Source organism: Phyllobates terribilis, unplaced genomic scaffold (assembly GCF_046119375.1).
Source record: "Phyllobates terribilis strain yellow unplaced genomic scaffold, ASM4611937v1 Scaffold_5__5_contigs__length_657084704, whole genome shotgun sequence".
Lineage (NCBI taxonomy): Eukaryota > Metazoa > Chordata > Amphibia > Anura > Dendrobatidae > Phyllobates > Phyllobates terribilis.
In genome coordinates, this window is record NW_027362765.1 from 282,188,100 (window position 1) to 282,207,036 (window position 18,937).

The following is an 18,937-nucleotide window of genomic DNA, read 5'->3' on the forward strand; positions in this document are numbered from 1 at the left end:
TGTGTTGCGGTCCCCTTAAAATTGGGATAGAAAGATATGTAATCCGTGTGACGGAGAAAGCACAGTTTTAAATTCCTGGCCTGTAGATAACTGTTTTGAACAGCAAACCAGTGTCAAAAACTTTGCTGACACACTGAAATTTTTTTTAATGGAGGCCAGAAATGGCGGTACTTTCTGAAAACGTAAATGTAATCCGTGTGACGGAGAAAACACAGTTTTAAATACCTGGCCTGTAGGTAACTGTTTTGAACAGTAAACCCATGTCAAAAACTTAGCTGACACACTGAAAAAAAAATTTAATGGAGGCCAGAAATGGCAGTATTTTCTGACAACGTATATGTGAGCCGTGAGACGGAGAAAACACAGTTTTAAATACCTGGCCTGTATGCAACTATTTTGTACAGCAATCTGGTGTGAATTGCTTCACTGACACATTGAAATTTTTTTTTACTGGAGGCCAGAAATGGCAGTATTTTCTGAAAACGTATATGTGATCCGTGTGACGGAGAAAACACAGTTTTAAATACCTGGCCTGTAGGTAACTGTTTTGAACAGTAAACCAGTGTCAAAAACTTTGCTGAAACTCTGAAATTTTTTTTTATTGGAGGCCAGAAATGGCAGTACTTTCTCAAAACGTATATGTAATCCGTGTGATGGAGAAAACACGGTTTTAAATACCTGGCCTGTAGGTAACTGTTTTGAACAGCAAACCAGTGTCAAAAACTTTGCTGACACACTGAAATTTTTTTTATTGGAGGCCAGAAATGGCAGTACTTTCTCAAAATGTATATGTAATCCGTGTGATGGAGAAAACACAGTTTTAAATACCTGGCTTGTAGGTAACTGTTTTCAACAGTAAACCAGTGTCAAAAACTTTGCTGACACTCTGAAAAATTTTTTTAATGGAGGCCAGAAATGGCAGTATTTTCTGACAACGTATATGTGAGCCGTGGGATGGAGAAAACACAGTTTTAAATACCTGGCCCGTATGCAACTATTTTGAACAGCAATCTGGTGTGAATTGCTTCACTGAAACATTGAAATTTTTTTGCAATGGAGGCCAGAAATGGCAGTTATTTCTGAAAACGTGTATGTGATCCTTGTGACAGAGAAAACACACTTTTAAATACCTGGCCTGTAGGTAACTGTTTTGAACAGCAAACCAGTGTCAAAAACTTTGCTGACACACTGAAATTTTTTTTTAATGGAGGCCAGAAATGGCAGTATTTTCGTAAAACGTATATGTAATCCGTGTGATGGAGAAAGCACAGTTTTAAATACCTGGCCTGTAGGTAACTGTTTTGAACAGCAAACCTGTGTCAAAAACTTTGCTACCACACTGAAACAAGTTTTTAATGGAGGCCAGAAATGTCAGTATTTTCTGAAAACGTATATGTGATCTGTGTGACGGAGAAAACACAGTTTTAAATACCTGGCCTGTAGGTAACTATTTTGAACAGCAAACTTGTGTCAATTGCTTCACTGACACACTGAAATTTTTTTTCAATGGAGGCCAGAAATGGCAGTATTTTCTGAAAACGTATATGTAATCCATGTGACGGAGAAAACACAGTTTTAAATTCCTTTCCTGTAGGTAACTGTTTTGAACAGCAAACCAGTGTCAAAAACTTTGCTGACACACAAAATTTTTTTTTTAATTGAGCCAGAAATGGCAGCATTTTCTGACAGCGTATATGTAATCCGTGTGACGGAGAAAACATAGTTTTAAATACCTGGCCTGTAGGTAACTGTTTTGAACAGCAAACCAGTGTCAAAAACTTTGCTGACAGACAAAAATTTTTTTTTAACTGAGCCAGAAATTGCAGTATTTTCTGACAACGTATATGTGATCAGTGTGACGGAGAAAACACAATTTTAAATACCTGGCCTGTAGGTAACTATTTTGAACAGCAAACTGGTGTCAATTGCTTCACTGTCACACTGAAATTTTTTTTTAATGAAGGCCAGAAAAGGCAGTATTTTCTGAAAACGTATATGTAATCCGTGTGACGGAGAAAACACAGTTTTAAATACCTGGCCTGTAGGTAACTCTTTTGAACAGCAAACCAGTGTCAAAAACTTTGCTGACACGCTGAGAAAAAAATTTAATGGAGGCCATCAATGGCAGTATTTTCTGAAAACGTATATGTGAGCCGTGTTACGGAGAAAACACAGTTTTAAGTACCTGGCCTGTAGGTAACTGTTTTGAACAGCAAACCAGTGTCAAAAACTTTGCTGACACACTGAAAATTTTTTTTAATGGAGGCCAGAAATGGCAGTATTTTCTGAAAACGTATATGTGAGCCGTGTGATGGAGAAAACACAGTTTTAAATAGATGGATTTTTAGCGCTGTAATATGGAAAGGACCTGTCTGTATTCTGCAGTGCCAACAAGCAAATGGCGCAGAAAAAAACTGTTCTCTGGATTGCTTTTAAAGAAAATACTGAGGATTAAGATGCAAAAAAAACTATTCCTCGCCCCTGAGACCTGGGCCTATTTCCAGAAATATCTAACAGCAGCAGCCGACAGAATTGGAATGGAGCCTCTTGTGCTATATGCACTGCAGTCTGCTATATACACCGCTTGCCTATACACCCTGCCTGACTGATATCTCTGCAGATGGATTAGTCCTCAGAAGGACTGTTTATTAAGATGGATATGTGTAATGTACGGTTTTTCTCCCTACACTACCTAATACACAAGCAAATCTCTCCCTGACACAGCAGCAGCTCTCCCTACACTGTCTGATCCGGAGTGACTCTGACGAGCATGACGGCGCCAGGTCTGATATAGACCTGATGACGCTGTTCGGCCAGCCAATCACTGTAATGTCCACAACCAACATGGCTACGGCATTACAGTGCATGGCAGGCAATCCCTGCATGTTCATTGGCTCTCTAAAGAGCGCCAAACATGCAGGGAGGGGACCCGAGTTCCCGCCCGAGCAACCCGGAAATACTCGCCGAGTGCCGAGCTTGTCGAGCACCATGATGCTCGGGCGAGTACCTAGTAGTGGCGAGCATGTTCGCTCATCACTACTTAGAATATATGTTGAATTTCGCCTTGGATCTCATTACTGTACAGCTTCAAATTACCTGGAAAATACATGTATAAAACTTTGAGGTCTCCTAGGACTCTATTGAACCCCTTTTAGCTCTTTAATGCTAACTCAGCCTTAGTAATGTCCTAGTGTTCTCAACCCATCTGACTAGAGGGAACTGGATGGCAACTGGTAGTAATGTCATTGAGAGCTGTATTCAAGTGGGGTGTATAGGTCTAATATTGAAATAATGTAACAAGGGAGTGTATAAAAAGTGAATCCTTTTACAACATGTATATTTTGTGAGGTAGACTGATGTGTTTAACCCCTTCACCCCAAAGCCTGTTTTCCACCTTCCTGACCAGGCCAATTCAGGTGCTTCAGGAATTTGTGGAATGTGGACAGATAAAATAAACATTTAGCTTTGTTTTTACAAAAATGTTATTTAGACCCATTTTTTTAATTTCACAAGAGTAACAGGAGAAAATGGACCCCAAAATTTGTTGTGCAGTTTCTCTTGAGCACATCAACACCCAATATGAGGGGGAAAACCACTATTTGGGCGCACGGCAGGGTTCAGAAGGGAATAAGCGCCATTTGACTTTTTGAATGTAAAATTTGCTGGCATAATTAACGGACGCCATGTTGTGTTTGGAGGGCCGCTGATGTGCCTAAACAGTGGAAACTCCCTACAAGTGACAACATTATGGAAACTAGACCCCTCAGGGACCTTGTCTAGATGAGTGGTGAACCCTGAGGTGCTTCACAGAAGTTTATAACGTTGAGCCAAGAAAATAAAGAAATCACATTTTTCCACAAAAATGTTTTTTTCAGCCCCAAATTTTGCATTTTCACTAGGGTAACAAGAAAAATTGCACCATACAATTTGTTGTGCAATTTCCCCTGAGTATGCAGATACCCAATATGTGGAGGAAGACTACTCTTTGGGCGCACAGAAGGGCTTGGAACTAAAGGAGCACCGTTTGACTTTTTGAATGTAAAATTTGTTGGAATAATTAGCGAACGCTAATTGTTGTGTAATTTCTCCTGAGTAAGCCGATACCCCATATGCGGTAAAAAAAACACTGTTTGGGCGCATGGCAGGGATCAGAAGGTAAGGAGTGCCATTTGACTTTATGAATGTAAAATTTGCTGGAATAATTAGTGGACGCTATGTTGCGTTTGGAGAGCCCCTGATGTGCCTAAACAGTGGAAACCCCCCACAAGTGACACCATTTTGGAAGTAGGACCTCAGGGAACTTATCTAGATGGGCGGTGAGCACTTTGAACTCTCAGGTGCTTCACAGAAGTTTATAACATTGAGCTGTAAAAATAAATTTTTCACATTTTTCCCACAAAAATGTTTTTCAGCCCTTAATTTTGCATTTTCATAAGAGTAACACGAGAAATTTGCCCATACTTTTTGTTGTGCAATTTCTCGAGAGTAAGCTGATATCCCATATGTGGGGAAAAAACACTGTTTGGGCGCACAGAAGTGCTTGAACTAAAGGAGCATGGCTTGATTTTTTTAATGTAAAATTTTTGGAATAATTAGCGGACGCTATGTTGCATTTGGAGCGCCCCTGATGTGCCTAAACAGTGGAAACCCCCACAAGTGACACTATTTTAGAAACTAGACCCCATCAAAGAAGTTATCTAGATGTGTGGTGAGCACCTTGAACCCCCAGGTGCTTCACAGAAGTTTATAACATTGATACGTAAAAATAAAATTTTCACATTTTTCCCACAAAATTATTTTTCAGCCCCCAATTTTTCATTTTCATAAGAGTAAAAGGAGAAAATGCCCCATACCATTTGTTGTGCAATTTCTCTTGAGTAAGCTGATACCCCATATGTTGGGGAAAACCACTATTTGGGTGCATGGCAGGGCTCGGAAGGAAAAGAGTGCCATTTGACTTTTTGGATGTAAAATTTGCAGGAATAATTAGCCACAATTACCGCCAGTCCCAGCTCCAATGCCTTGGGGAGCCTCCCTGATGCTCTTCACTGAGTGTCCCGGGGGCCCGAACCATTTCCTTTGAAAAAATTAAGTGTCCAAACTACAGGTGGTGTAGCTGGCTTAACAGCCGGGATAATCCGCTGACTAGCAGACACTGCTACTAGGCACAAAGTATTTCCTGGGCTAGATGCAGTTAAAAATTTGTAATTAGATACTCTCGTTGGATGCTGAGAAAGCATTCCATAGAGTCTCCTGGCACACCATATATTATTCTCTTAAAAAGCTTGGGGTAGGGGTCTAGGGGACCCTTGTATAGCCAAGATCACGGCCCTGTAAAGCAATACGTCACCTAGGCTGAAGATAAATGGAACATTTTCATCACCTTTCATAATCACCAATGGGGCAAGGCAGGGATGTCCTCTGTCTCCTCTCTTATACATCCTAGTGACGGAGCACCTGCTCTCATCAATTCGCCATAACCCCAATATTAGGTGGATTGAGGTGGGAGGCACCGAGTACAAGTGCTCTGCATTTGCTGATGATGTCCTAGTATATATCACTCAATCACATATATCCATCCCTGCTGTTATGGCTGAAATAGATCACTTTGTTACATGGTCAAATTTTAAAATCAATGCAGCGAAGTCTGAGGCCCTCGATGTCTCCCTCCCCAAATCCATACAGGATTCCATCCAGTCCAACTTTCCCTTTGCCTGGCCCTCACAGGATATCAAATACTTAGGAATTCGTATTCATAGAGACCTCTCCCGTCTATGTTATCTTAATTTTGGGCCCTTTATTGAACAACTCCATACAGACCATGGTTGGCAAGTTAGAACTGTAAGATTCACTACGTGAACCACTGGTGTTTTGTGGAAAAGCACATGTACACTGTGTTCCAAATTATTATGCAAAAAGTGTTTAGGAGTGATAAGGGAAGAATTTGTTTGTTTGTCAGTTAAACTCATTGATGGTGATGTGTGTCAGGGCTCTGTATATCACTGTAAGCAATTGCAGACACCTGTGCTAATTAGTTTGGCAGGTGTGTCCAATGAAAGGCAAGTCTACTTAAGAAGGCTGTCCCACATTATTAAGCAGCCTACATTTTCTGCCAAAATGGGAAAGAAAAAGGATGTGTCGGCTGCTGAGAAGCAACAAATTGTGGAGTGTTTAGGTCAAGGCATGACTACAATCAACATTGTGTGATGATCAGGATGAAGTCTCTTGGCAATCAAGAAGTATGTAGCTGATTCACAGTACACATGTGTGCGTGCTGATAAGGGCAAATTGAGGACTCTTTCCTTCAGGCAATTACGTCAGGTTAAAAGAGCAGCGGCAAAAAAGCCTTGTCATAGCAGCAGACAAGTTTTTGAAGCTGCTGGTGCCTCCATCGTCCCCCGAACAACAAGATGCAGGGTCCTTCAGAGGTTTGCAGCTGTGCGTACGCCATCCTGTCGATCTCCTCTATCCACTGCACACAAGCAGAAATGGCTCCAGTGGGCCAAACAATACATGAAGACTGATTTCAAAACTGTTTTGTTCACGGATGAGTGCCGTGCAACGCTCGATGGTCCAGATGGATGGAGTGGAAGATGGCTGGTTGATGGACACCCCACGCAAACACGACTACAGCGCCAACCAGGAGGAGGTGGAGTAATGTTTTGGGCTGGAATCATGGGGAGAGAGATTGTCGGCCCCTTTAGGATCCCTGAAGGGGTAAAGAAGAACTCCATAATGTATGTGGAGTTTCTCAAACAGCACTTCCTGCCATGGTTCAAGAAGAAGAACCGTGTATTCCGCAGCAAGATCATTTTCATGCATGATAATGCACCGTCTCATGCTGCACATAACACATCTGCATCTCTGGCTGATATGGGCATAAAAGGGGACAAACTTAAGGTGTGATCCCCATGCTCCCCTGACCTCTACCCCATTCAGAACCTCTGGAGCATCATCAAATGGGGTGTCTATGATGGCGGGAGGCAGTTCACATGTAAGCAACAACTCTGGGAGGGTATTCTGTCCTCATGCAAAACAATTGAAGCAGAAACCATCCAAAACCTGACAAATTCAATGGACGAGAGAGTTCAGAAGCTCCTTTCGAACAAGGGGTCCTATGTGCAAATGTAACATCACCTAGAATAAAGTTTTGAGTTGAAAACTGTTTGATTTCAGTTTCTAATAACCTGCTAATGCTTATAATTTCAAAAATGACCATTTTTTTGTTCTATATTAAAATGAAAAGGTTGATCGAAGAGTGTGGGGGATCTAAGAGTGTGGCAACCCAGTAGTCAGGATTACTTAGAATTCTGACAATCTGAGGGTCATGTTGCAGGTAGTGCAGCAAGAAGGCACTTATGTGTCTTGCGCATCTCGGAGCCCCAAAATTATTTTCCGGGCTAGATGCAGCTAAAAATTATTATTAATTTTAAATCTGGTGGAGCTTAGTATAGATAGCCTAATAGAATCAGTACTGCACACTGCTACAAAGCCCAAATTATTTTCCAGCCAAGATACAGATAAACATGATTAGTAATTTTAAATCTGGTGGAGCTTAGTATAGATGGCCTAATAGAATCAGTGCTGCACACTGCTACAAAGCCCAAATTATTTTCCAGCCAAGATACAGATAAACATGATTAGTAATTTTAAATCTGGTGGAGCTTAGTATAGATGGCCTAATAGAATCAGTACTGCACACTGCTACAAAGCCCAAATTATTTTCCAGCCAAGATACAGATAAACATGATTAGTAATTTTAAATCTGGTGGAGCTTAGTATAGACAGCCTAATAGAATCAGTACTGCACACTGCTACAAAGCCCAAATTATTTTCCAGCCAAGATACAGATAAACATGATTAGTAATTTGAAAGCTTAAAACGTTTGGTAGGGTGATTTTAACCAATCATCAAGCTTTTACTCTCCCCAGGATGACACAGGGGTAGAAAAGTCGTTTCGGATCCATGATTTGTTCATCTTTATGAACGTGAGTCTGTCTACATTATCAGTGGAGAGCCGCGTGCGCTTATCTGTCAGCACACCACCAGCAGCGCTGAACACACGTTCAGACAGAACGCTGGCTGCGGGGCATGACAAGATCTCCAAGGCGTAAGTGGCTAGCTCCGGCCATTTATCCAGATTGGAAGCCCAAAAAGAGCAAGGGTCCAGTGACACAGTCGTGGCTTCAATGTTTACTTGGAGATACTCCTGTACCATCGTCTCTAGGCGTTGACTATGTGTCAGACTTCTTGTCTCCTGTGGCCTTGCAAAGGATGGGCTAAAAAAGTGGTGAAATGATTCCGCAAAATTGATGTTACCAGCAGATACTGTGCTTCTGTTACGGTTTGAGTGCTGAACACTCGACGGTCCCACGGTTGGCAAGTTGGAACTGTGAGATTCACTACGTGCACCACTGGTGTTTTGAGGAAAAGCACATGTAAGATTCTGCAACAGTCTCTGCTGATACTCCTGCATGCGTGCATCCTTTTCTATTGCAGGAATAATTTCTGCAAATTTACTTTTGTACCGGGGATCTAACAGTGTGGCAACCCAGTAGTCAGGATGATTTCTAATTCTCACAATTCGAGGGTCATGTTGCAGGTAGTGCAGCAAGAAGGCACTCATGTGTCTTGCGCATCCAGGAGCACCAAGTCCCTGTTGTGTTGGTGGAGAGGTAACAATCATGCTTCCTTCCTCTGTCCTCTCCCCCGAACCTCGCACAACAGAAATGTGATCACGGTCTCCCTCATCTGATGAGTCTTCCATCAGTTCGTCCTCCACTTCTTCCTGGGCTCCTGCACCTTCCTCACTAGTTTGGCTGCTACCATGCACCCTGGTAAAACCATCTCCCCCACCCTCACATGCCTGCCGCCTTGGTGCTGCCGACTGTCTGGACCTTGCAGATGTTTGCCCTTCCGCATACAACTCCTCCTCCTCTACTTCCTCCACCTCCTCTTGTGCCACCACCTGACTTCGAATTCTGTTTAACATGTGCTCCAGCATGTAAATCACCGGAATAGTCATGCTGATAATGGCATCGTCAGCACTAAACATCTTCGTCGCCATTTCAAAACTGTGCAGAAGGGTGCATAGGTCCCTGATCTGAGACCACTCCTCCAGCGTGATTTGCCCCATCTCTGGATCTCGTTGGCCCAGGCTATACGTCAGAACGCATTGCACCAGGGCTTGTTGGTGCTGCCACAGTCGCTGCAACATGTGCAGAGTTGAATTCCACCGGGTAGGCACATCGCATTTTAGCCGGTGAAGTGGCAGGCCCAACGACTTCTGTAGAGATGTAAGTTGCTGAGCTGCGGGATGCGAACGGCGGAAGTGAGCACACAGCGACCGTGCCCTCTGCAGAAGGCCATCTAGTCCGGGGTAGTGGGCTAAATATTGCTGGACAACCAGGATCAACACGTGAGCCATACAAGGCACGTGTGTGACATTGCCCCGGCGAAGGGCCGCACCCAGGTTTGCTGCATTGTCGCACACGGCCTTCCCTGGTTTCAGGTTCAGTGGAGACAACCATTCATGAAATTGGTTCTCCAGAGCTGACCACAACTCCTCAGCTGTGTGACTCACATTTCCCAGACATTTCAAAGTAAAAACCGCCTGATGACGTTGAGCCCTACTGCCAGCATAGTAAGGAGGTGTGCAGGATCCCTTCTGCACAGTTAGAAAGCTTGTGGCATGACCAGACAGGCTTTGGGTGCAGGTGGAGGACCGAGAGGAGGTTGAGGAGGCAGAAGCAGTGGAGGAACTTTGAGATAAAGAGGATTGACGCACAACTCGTGGGGACGGCAAGACTTGGACAGCAGCCCCTTGTCCTGCTGTCACCATAGTTAGCCAGTGCCGAGTCAGCGACATGTAATGCCCCTGTCCATGCCTACTCGTCCAAGTGTCTGTGGTGAAATGCACCCTGTCACACACAGAGTTTCTCAAAGAAGCGGTGATGTTGTGTGCGACATGCTGGTGGAGCGCAGGCACACCTTTCTTTGAGAAGTAGTGCCGACTGGGCATCAGGTACTGGGGCACTGCGACGGACATAAGGTCTGGAAAATCCTCTGTGTCCACCAGGCGGAAAGGCAGTAGAGGCGGCAGATGCACAAGATGTGGCAGACGGTGGTTGGCCCGGCCGGCTAGGCCGCATTGTAGCACAGTGAGCTTCCCACTGCAACTTATGCTTCATGTCCATGTGCCGGTTCATGCATGAAGTACTCAAACTATGTATTTTTTGGCCTCTACTTAGCTTTTGCTGACAAATGTTACCGATAACACGAGTTGGGTCATCTTTATCGATCTGAAAAAATGCCCAGGCTATGCAAGGCTTAGCACCCATGCGACCTGAAGAGCCACCACGACTTGTGAGAGGCAGAGTTGTGTTTGAGGATGCAGTTGTTGAGGTGCTTCCAATACTACGTCTCTGTCCAGGAAGGCACAACCTGACCTCGTCGTCACAAGCATTCTCCTCCACCTCCTCTGCTGACCTCATCTCTTGGCTGACTGTGGGTTGACAGTAAGTGGGATCTCCAACCTCATCATCATCACCCTGTGTGTTATCACACCCGTCGTCCTCAGAGCCAACCTGTTCCTGCCCTGACAAAAAACTAAAATTGTCGCTCCAATCAGGTATTTGAGTCTCATCATCGTCTTCCACATTGTCTCCACGAACAGGAGTTACAGTTTGGGAATGAGGGTCTACATTATGGTCAGAACCTTCTGCGTCTGGTCCTGGATCCGACTCATAAAGATTCTGGGCATCAGTGCAGATCATTTCCTTGTCTGGATTAACAGAAGCCCTGGAGCCGACCTCTGCTTCCCAGGCTATAGTATGAGTAAACAGCTCTGAAGACTCAACCATCTGTTCTACCTCATACTCAGACGGGCAGCTGGAGATTTGGGAGCTGTGAGGAAGCAAGTGCGATTGGGGTGACACCTCTGAGGACTGGAGTATTTGTGATGTTGAAGTTGATGTGGAGGAGAGCCCACTTAAAGGAGCACTTGATATCCGTTGAAGCACCTGCTTTTTTTGTGCCTCATCTGGAATTTGTAGTGATTGGCGTGGCCGTAAGAAAGGGATCTTATCACATTGTCCGCTAAAAGAAGTAGACATTTTAGTTTGGCTGGAAGATGGTCTTTCTTCTGCAGATGTTACTGTTGCTTTAACACCTACCCCACGGACACAACCTTTTTTCCCCTTCCCAACACGCCTATTCTCCTTTCCACCAGCAGCAGGCCTTTTTCCACTCATTTTGGTGGTTAACTAATTCACAACTCTGGAGTTGTTTGCACAAAAAAACAATGGATGGGAACCGAGCAGAGCTGAGTGGCCAAACTGTGGTATTAGGCCAAAACTATTGGCTGGGTTAGATGCAGAGAAAAATTATATTCAATTTGCAACCTGATGGAGGTCAGTATAGATGGACAAATAGACCAAGTCCCATACACTGCTAGAAGCCCACATATTTTTTCAGAGCTAGATGCAGAAAAAAATTATATTCAATTTGCAACCTGATGGAGGTCAGTATAGATGGACTAATAGAACAAGTCCCACACACTGCTAGAAGCCCAAATATTTTTTCAGAGCTAGGTGCAGATAAAAATTATTTTTAATTTGCAACCTGATGAAGGTCAGTATAGATGGACTAATAGACCAAGTCCCACACAATGCTAGAAGCCCAAATATTTTTTGAGAGCTAGATGCAGATAAAAATTATTTTTAATTTGCAACCTGATTTAGGTCAGTATAGATGGACTAATAGACCAAGTCCCACACACTGCTAGAAGCCCAAATATTTTTTCAGAGCTAGATGCAGAAAAAAATTATATTCAAATTGCAACCTGATGGAGGTCAGTATAGATGGACTAATAGACCAAGTCTCACACACTGCTAGAAGCCCAAATATTTTTTCAGAGCTAGATGCAGATAAAAATTATTTTTAATTTGCAACCTGATGGAGGTCAGTATAGATGGACTAATAGACCAAGTCCCACACACTGCTGGAAGCCCAAATATTTTTTCAGAGCTAGATGCAGATAAAAATTATTTTTAATTTGCAACCTGATGGAGGTCAGTATAGATGGACTAATAGACCAAGTCCCATACACTGCTAGAAGCCCAAATATTTTTTCAGAGCTAGATGCAGATAAAAATTATTTTTAATTTGCAACCTGATGGAGGTCAGTATAGATGGACTAATAGACCAAGTCCCACACACTGCTAGAAGCCCAAATATTTTTTCATAGCTAGATGCAGATAAAAATTATTTTTAATTTGCAACCTGATGGAGGTCAGTATAGATGGACTAATAGACCAAGTCCCACACACTGCTAGAAGCCCAAATATTTTTTCAGAGCTAGATGCAGATAAAAATTATTTTTAGTTTGCACCTGATGGAGGTCAGTATAGATGGACTAATAGACCAAGTTCCACACACTGCTAGAATCCCAAATATTTTTTCAGAGCTAGATGCAGATAAAAATTATTTTTAATTTGCAACCTGATGGAGGTCAGTATAGATGGACTAATAGAACAAGTCCCACAAACTGCTAGAAGCACAAATATTTTTTCAGAGCTAGATGCAGAAACAAATTATATTCAATTTGCAACCTGATGGAGGTCAGTATAGATAGACTAATAGAATGATGCTATGCCCAAAAGGTTTTACTTCACTAGGTGCAGTAAAAAAATTGGTATTCTATACACAGGTGGTGTAGCTTGCAACACATATAGGCTACTCCACTGACTAACACACTCTGCAATAGGCCAAAAAGGATTAGCTATGCTAGATTTAGACAAATGCTGTGAAAAAAACTTGCACAGCACTGGCACAGACCTGCCTGGCAAAAACTGATAGGAACTGATGTAACCTAGTCCTGAAAAGGACTGCAATTACAATTAGTCTTTACTCCCAACCTATCTATTTAAGAGCACAGACCTGCCTGATAAATGTGATAGGAACTGATGTAACCTAGCCCTGAAAAGGACTGCAATTACAATTAGTCTTTACTCCCACAACCTATCTATTTAAGAGCACAGACCTGCCTGATAAAAGTCGTAGGAAATGCTGTAACCTAGTCCTTAAAAGGACTGCAATCACAACTATTCCCTACTCCCAAGCTATCTGTAGATTTGTGCGAAAATTGGCTTGAAATTAACAAGGTATAGTGCACACAGCATCAGCGGTGCCGTCTAACACGCAGCTGCAGCAGTGAGAAAATGGTGGCGACGGGGAAAATGGCTGGGTCTTATAGGGCAAGGACATGTGACATACACTGCCAATGACACATGCCCTTGCTTGTGTGAAAAAAAGCAGTTCGCTCCGTGTGTGCGCTGCTGATAGGCTGACAGATTGCACCTCCCCACTGTAAATGCGGGAAAGAGAAAAAAAAATGGAGATCTTCATTATTCCTGCAGAGATCCATCCCCTGCCCCTCCCCCCGCCCCGCTGTACACTCAAACTGCGTAGTAACATTAATTTTCATCATTACTGAGAAAAAATCCAGTTATGATTTTGGTGCACGAACAGTTATCGAACATAACCTCGAACAGCCGAATTTTTCTCAAATCGTTCGTGTTCGCCGAACGGCTCGAACACCGCCCAAAACAGCTCGAATTTGAGATTGGCGAACAGTTCGAGTCGAACAACGCTCATCTCTAATTACCAGTTTGAGACAAGTAGTTAACACAGAACGGGAGACCTGAAATTTGTCTTCTGAGCTTTGCTGTATTGCACAATATTTCAACTCTGCCTGCCTGTGAGATGTAAGCGGAGAGGAGCCTGCAGATGTGTCAGGTATAATCACACACAGCTCTGAAGTGAGATCAGGAGAGCAGAGAGCGGCCATCACACATCACACTGGTATCTTTCCCTTCATGTAAAATAAGCCCTGGAGGCAGAGTCATCTTCCCTGACCACATCTTCCCAAGAGCCTGGAAGAGGTAATTTACATAAAGTGATAAAAGATGATTTATCAACAACAAGGCATCTGATATGAGGCATACAGATTTCACTCTCCTCAGCAGTCTATAGCTTACATGCCCATGTTAATAGTTTAGATAGGTTACATATGGTGACAAATTCCCCTTAACAAAATTAGTTAGGGATACTATGGATATGAACAATTCACTATTGCTGGAGATGAGAGGAGGAAGTCAAGAATTGCTCTGGCTAACAGGAGCTGCACACTGAAGTGAATTGCAGCCAAATAAAATGTTGGTACTCTAATTAACATGTCCAAATATACAACAAATAATTTATTTGCACAAATGGGTCAAAGTAAGACTCCAGTGGGCAATAAATTTCAAAAATTGTGTCCCTGAGCTGTGGAAAAACATTGCCTGATCAGATGAATACAGATTTCTATTGCACCATGCTGATGAGACAGAATTTGATGCAAGCAGCATGATTTGATGAACTTTTCTGATCAAGTGTCAGCATCTTAACATGAAGGGTATAGAGTATATGTGTGGGAAATGCTTTTGTGGTACCTCTGCGGGTTCAGTCGCCGCATGGGTACTGCATCTCAGCCAGAGGTGTGGTTCCCCACTCTCGGGTAAGGAGGGAGCTCTATCCGGGACCCACACACCCACATCCAACACCACATCACATCCAGTAGGGAAGGGCGAAATTGCTCCTGAGGGAGAGCACAGTCCCTGTCCCTGTCTGGAGGAGGGAACTAGGTAGAGGAGGTGGGAGGAGGAAGTAGTTTAGGGGAGCACACAAGGAAGGACTGAAGGTAGAGAGGACCACTTAGAGTGACAGTTAGTGACGTGGGTCACATGACAGACAGTATAAAAAGACAGGTAAAAACATCTAGAATCGCCGAGTGTGTGAGGACCGTTGAGGAGTAGTGTCCAGACAGAGACAGGGCCCAGTCAGAGGGGCCCAGTAGGAGACAGAACGAGAGGAGCGAGGGAGTCAGAGAAGGGCTCCAGAGACAGAGAAGGGATCCTAGGGGCACGGGAAGTGCAGAGTCAACATGTGCGCCCGAATTCATGCCAACTGTAGTTGGGAGAAGGGATCAGGTCGCAGTAGGGGACTGGCCTCAGACTAGTGGAGAACTGCAAGACTCAGCTAGCAAACCGGAGGCTGCGGTATCTCTAAATGCCGTAGCAAAAACCACACACATTCGCTGAAAAGGTGGCCATATAGGACCAAGGGGACAGCGAAGACGTCGCCCGACAAGGCCCGCAGCCACTTGCTCAGGACACTGTTTGTGAGGCACAGGGCAGGAGGGCGCAGAGAGAGATGACCTGGGAAAGGTACACAAGAAGGGGGTCCCGATCAGGTGCACCCAAGTTATCTGAGAGTTGGCTGGATCACTTCCGCAGAGGACACAGGACTCGGTGGGCTGTTATAACCTGCTGGCAGTTGTAACCTGGAAAATCATAAGAACTGTGTGTAAAAACTTGAAGACTGCACCCCGCTGTGTCTTTGACTTAATTGCTGAGTCACCTGCCTTGCACTACACCAACAACAAAGCTACCTCTTTAATTGCCCTGGGGCCTAGCTCTACCCGTGGAGAGCTGAACCATCTCTGCTGCGTCACCAACGACCCCAGTGGATCTGCACAGCAGCGGTGGCCACCTATAGCCGCATACCATGGGTGGCGTCACGAAACTTTATCCCCAAAACTTTATTCCCCTCAGTTATTGACCGCCCGGGGCCACGGACCGGGTAACGCCACCGTGACTTTCCTAAAAGAACCGATCGGCCCGGCGCCGAGTACTCCACGACCCCAGGGGGCACATCATTATCTTGGCATAACATGGGTTCACTGAAATTTTTAAATGGATTTTTGGAAAATATGACTTTTCATAGCATTGTGACCAATCTTGTTTAACTTATGATAGAAGAACACTTTCAGCAGAACAATGAATCATGCTATGAGGGTCATAAAGTTATGGTTATTTGGATTTACAGAATTCCCGAACTTCACAGTTTCCAGATCCCTAAGAGCATCTCTTGAAAGAATGCTGAAAAGGCTGTTAACACCATGTCAGTACCTCCATAAAATTTGTTGCAGCTGAGAAGTTATCTTGCCTGCATGGACCAGTACTGCAGAATGATCTGGACACCTGTTGGAATCTAAATATGAAAGTTTAACGGTTCTGAAAGACATAGGTAGTGCACTGTGATGGGTAACCAACATGATTAAGTGTGTCTATTTATCAATCTATCATCCTATCTATTAATTTTCAATTAATATTAGTTCTGCAATATGTTTTGCACTGCAGTGCTAAATCACTCATATCAGTCATTGTTTGTAATCGTGCTCCAATCTAGTTACTTATCTTAATTATAAATGAGGGCTATTTTTATAGAAAGCCTGTTTAAGATTATGTACACATTTGTGATTATTATTTTTTTATTACAGGTATCTTATCATTTTGTGCACACAGCTTATTTTCAGATCAATCTGTCTCCACAGACAATGATATTACATATTCTAAAGTCTCACGCACTTATTGCAATAAAACAAAGCAACATGGCACCCATAGAAATGTTTAAAATTTTGGTAGTAACAATGAATAAATGGAAATGACACATGTGCCCACGATGCGTTTTTTTAAGCGTTTCCGCAGCGGCAAAAACGCTGCAGAAACGCTTAAAAAACGCATGGTAGAAGGCCAGCCATGTTCCCCAATGATAATCCTCATGTGCTGTGCACATGCTGCGGAAATTTACGCTGCGGATTATCATTGCGGAAAAAAACGCAGCACTACCAATTGTTTTGCGGAAGCGCTGCATTTTCGCCGCCATTGACTTGCATTAGAACGCATGTATTCCGCTTCACTAGATAAGCACATGCGGAATCCATGCGTTCAATGTCCGGATGGTACCCAGGTGTGGAGAAGAGGAGACTCTCCTCCGGACCCGGGTACCATAGAAAACTGTAAAAAAAAGAATAAAATAAAAAATAAATATTATACTTACCTTCTGGCGGCCCTCGGTGCGCTCCTCCTCTCATGCCGGCAGATCACGATGGACTGAAGGACCTGCACTGACGTCATAGTCATGTGACGGGTCAGGCGACGCTGACGTCGACATGTCCTTCAGTGTACCACGATCTGACGGCAGCCAGGACGGGGTGAAGCAAGACTGTGGGGGCCATCGGAAGGTAAGTATAGATTTATGTTTTATTTTTAAACATTCTTTCGGTCACAGTATATAAATCCATGCCGGTTGCATGTATTTATATAGTGTGACCAAGTTGTCAAGCACTTTCCAAGTGATGCTAAAATCGCTAGGAAAGCGCTTGTCAACCCGCATGAGGAAATGCATGTGAAGAACAGTTCACATCCGCATGTCCCTGGCAGAAAAAACGCATGTACAATCCGCATGTACAATCCGCATGTACAATCCGCATGTACAATCCACATGTACAATCCGCATGTACAATCCGCATGTACAATCCGCATGTACAATCCACATGTGTTTTTTTCTGCCAGGGAGATGTAGAAACGCTCAGGAAAAATCCGGAGTATTTCTGCATCGTGGGCACATAGCCTTAGGCTACATTAACACACAATGGTCATGCTGTTGTTGAAAACCAGAGCAGTCCCTTGCAACTGAAGCCTTTCCACCATATCCTTGAACAACTGTGTCCACTGAAAGAACATGTGGCCAATTGCAATTACTCCATGGTTTTGTAGCTGAAATGGCTGTTTCCATGGAAAATAAAGTGATTGTGCAGGGAAACAGTGGAGAGACCAAATCGCCATAGGGCTGCTGTGGTTTTCATCCATATTATATCCATAGTATGATGCATGAGAACATTGCCTTATCCTACGATATTCAAACAGTTATTAAATATACAAAACAGTCTAATGACATTTAAAAATCTATAATGTTCATAGACATAGCAATCTAGACATTAAATTTTATCTGATGTTACAAAAGTTGATAAAAGTTTATATAGATGTCATCCTTTAGTTAAATGAAATTGAACTTGTGCCTCCCTAGCATAGATAATTTGCATATCTTTTAGAAAACTTGATAAAAATCCTTAAGATAAGCAATTAATTAATATAGTCACAAGACACAAAAGCTCTGGGAGGACAGGGCAAAAATTGTGTAAAATGAAGAAGAAGAATGAGTCTCTATGTAAAAAAGTCTATAGATATCCCTAATTGAAAAATAAAATGATTATACAGTACTAGAAAATACACAGCAGATTAAAGGACAGTACTCCCACAGGCGGGGGGTGCAGAGTACACACAGCGGCTTACATTACAGTACTTCCACAGCCGGGGGGGGGTACTTGATAATGAGAAAAAAAATTCCAAGTGCGATGATATTGCGCAAAAAATGCAATTCCACAATTGTTTTTTTTTTATTTTGCTTTTATGGCATTCACAGTATTTTTAAAAAATCATCTTTCGGTATGATTCTCCAGGTTAGAATAATTTTGGAATATATCAAACTAGTATATTCTTTTCCTATTTAATGTGAAAATGAAAGCTGATACATGATCCTCAATGCACAGGCAGCATGTATCAGGCACTGGCTCTATGATCTCAGCCAAGTACGTTTGTATCTGAAATGCTGTAGCATTTCAGAGAAAAACATACTTTAAAAGCCACCAAGACCTAGCTATAGAGTAGTCAAATAGGTGGGTCTTCAGCAGATTCTCCCTGCCTGCTGCCATGGATTGACAGGTCTTTGCCTATGTGCAAGTATGGGCAGGGACCTGTCAATCCAGAGCAGCAGGCGGGGAAAAACCACAGGGGACAGAGACTGCATCGTAGACTAGTCAGACAGGCAGGTCCCTGGCGGTTTCTACCCACCCAGTACCTTTAAAGTATGTTTTTCTCTGAAATGCTGCAGTGCTGAGGGCTTGCTTTTTTAGCCTTGAGCTGATATTTTAATTGATACCATATTGGGGTAGATAGGATATTTTGATGCTTCTTATTGCATTTTTTCTGGTATT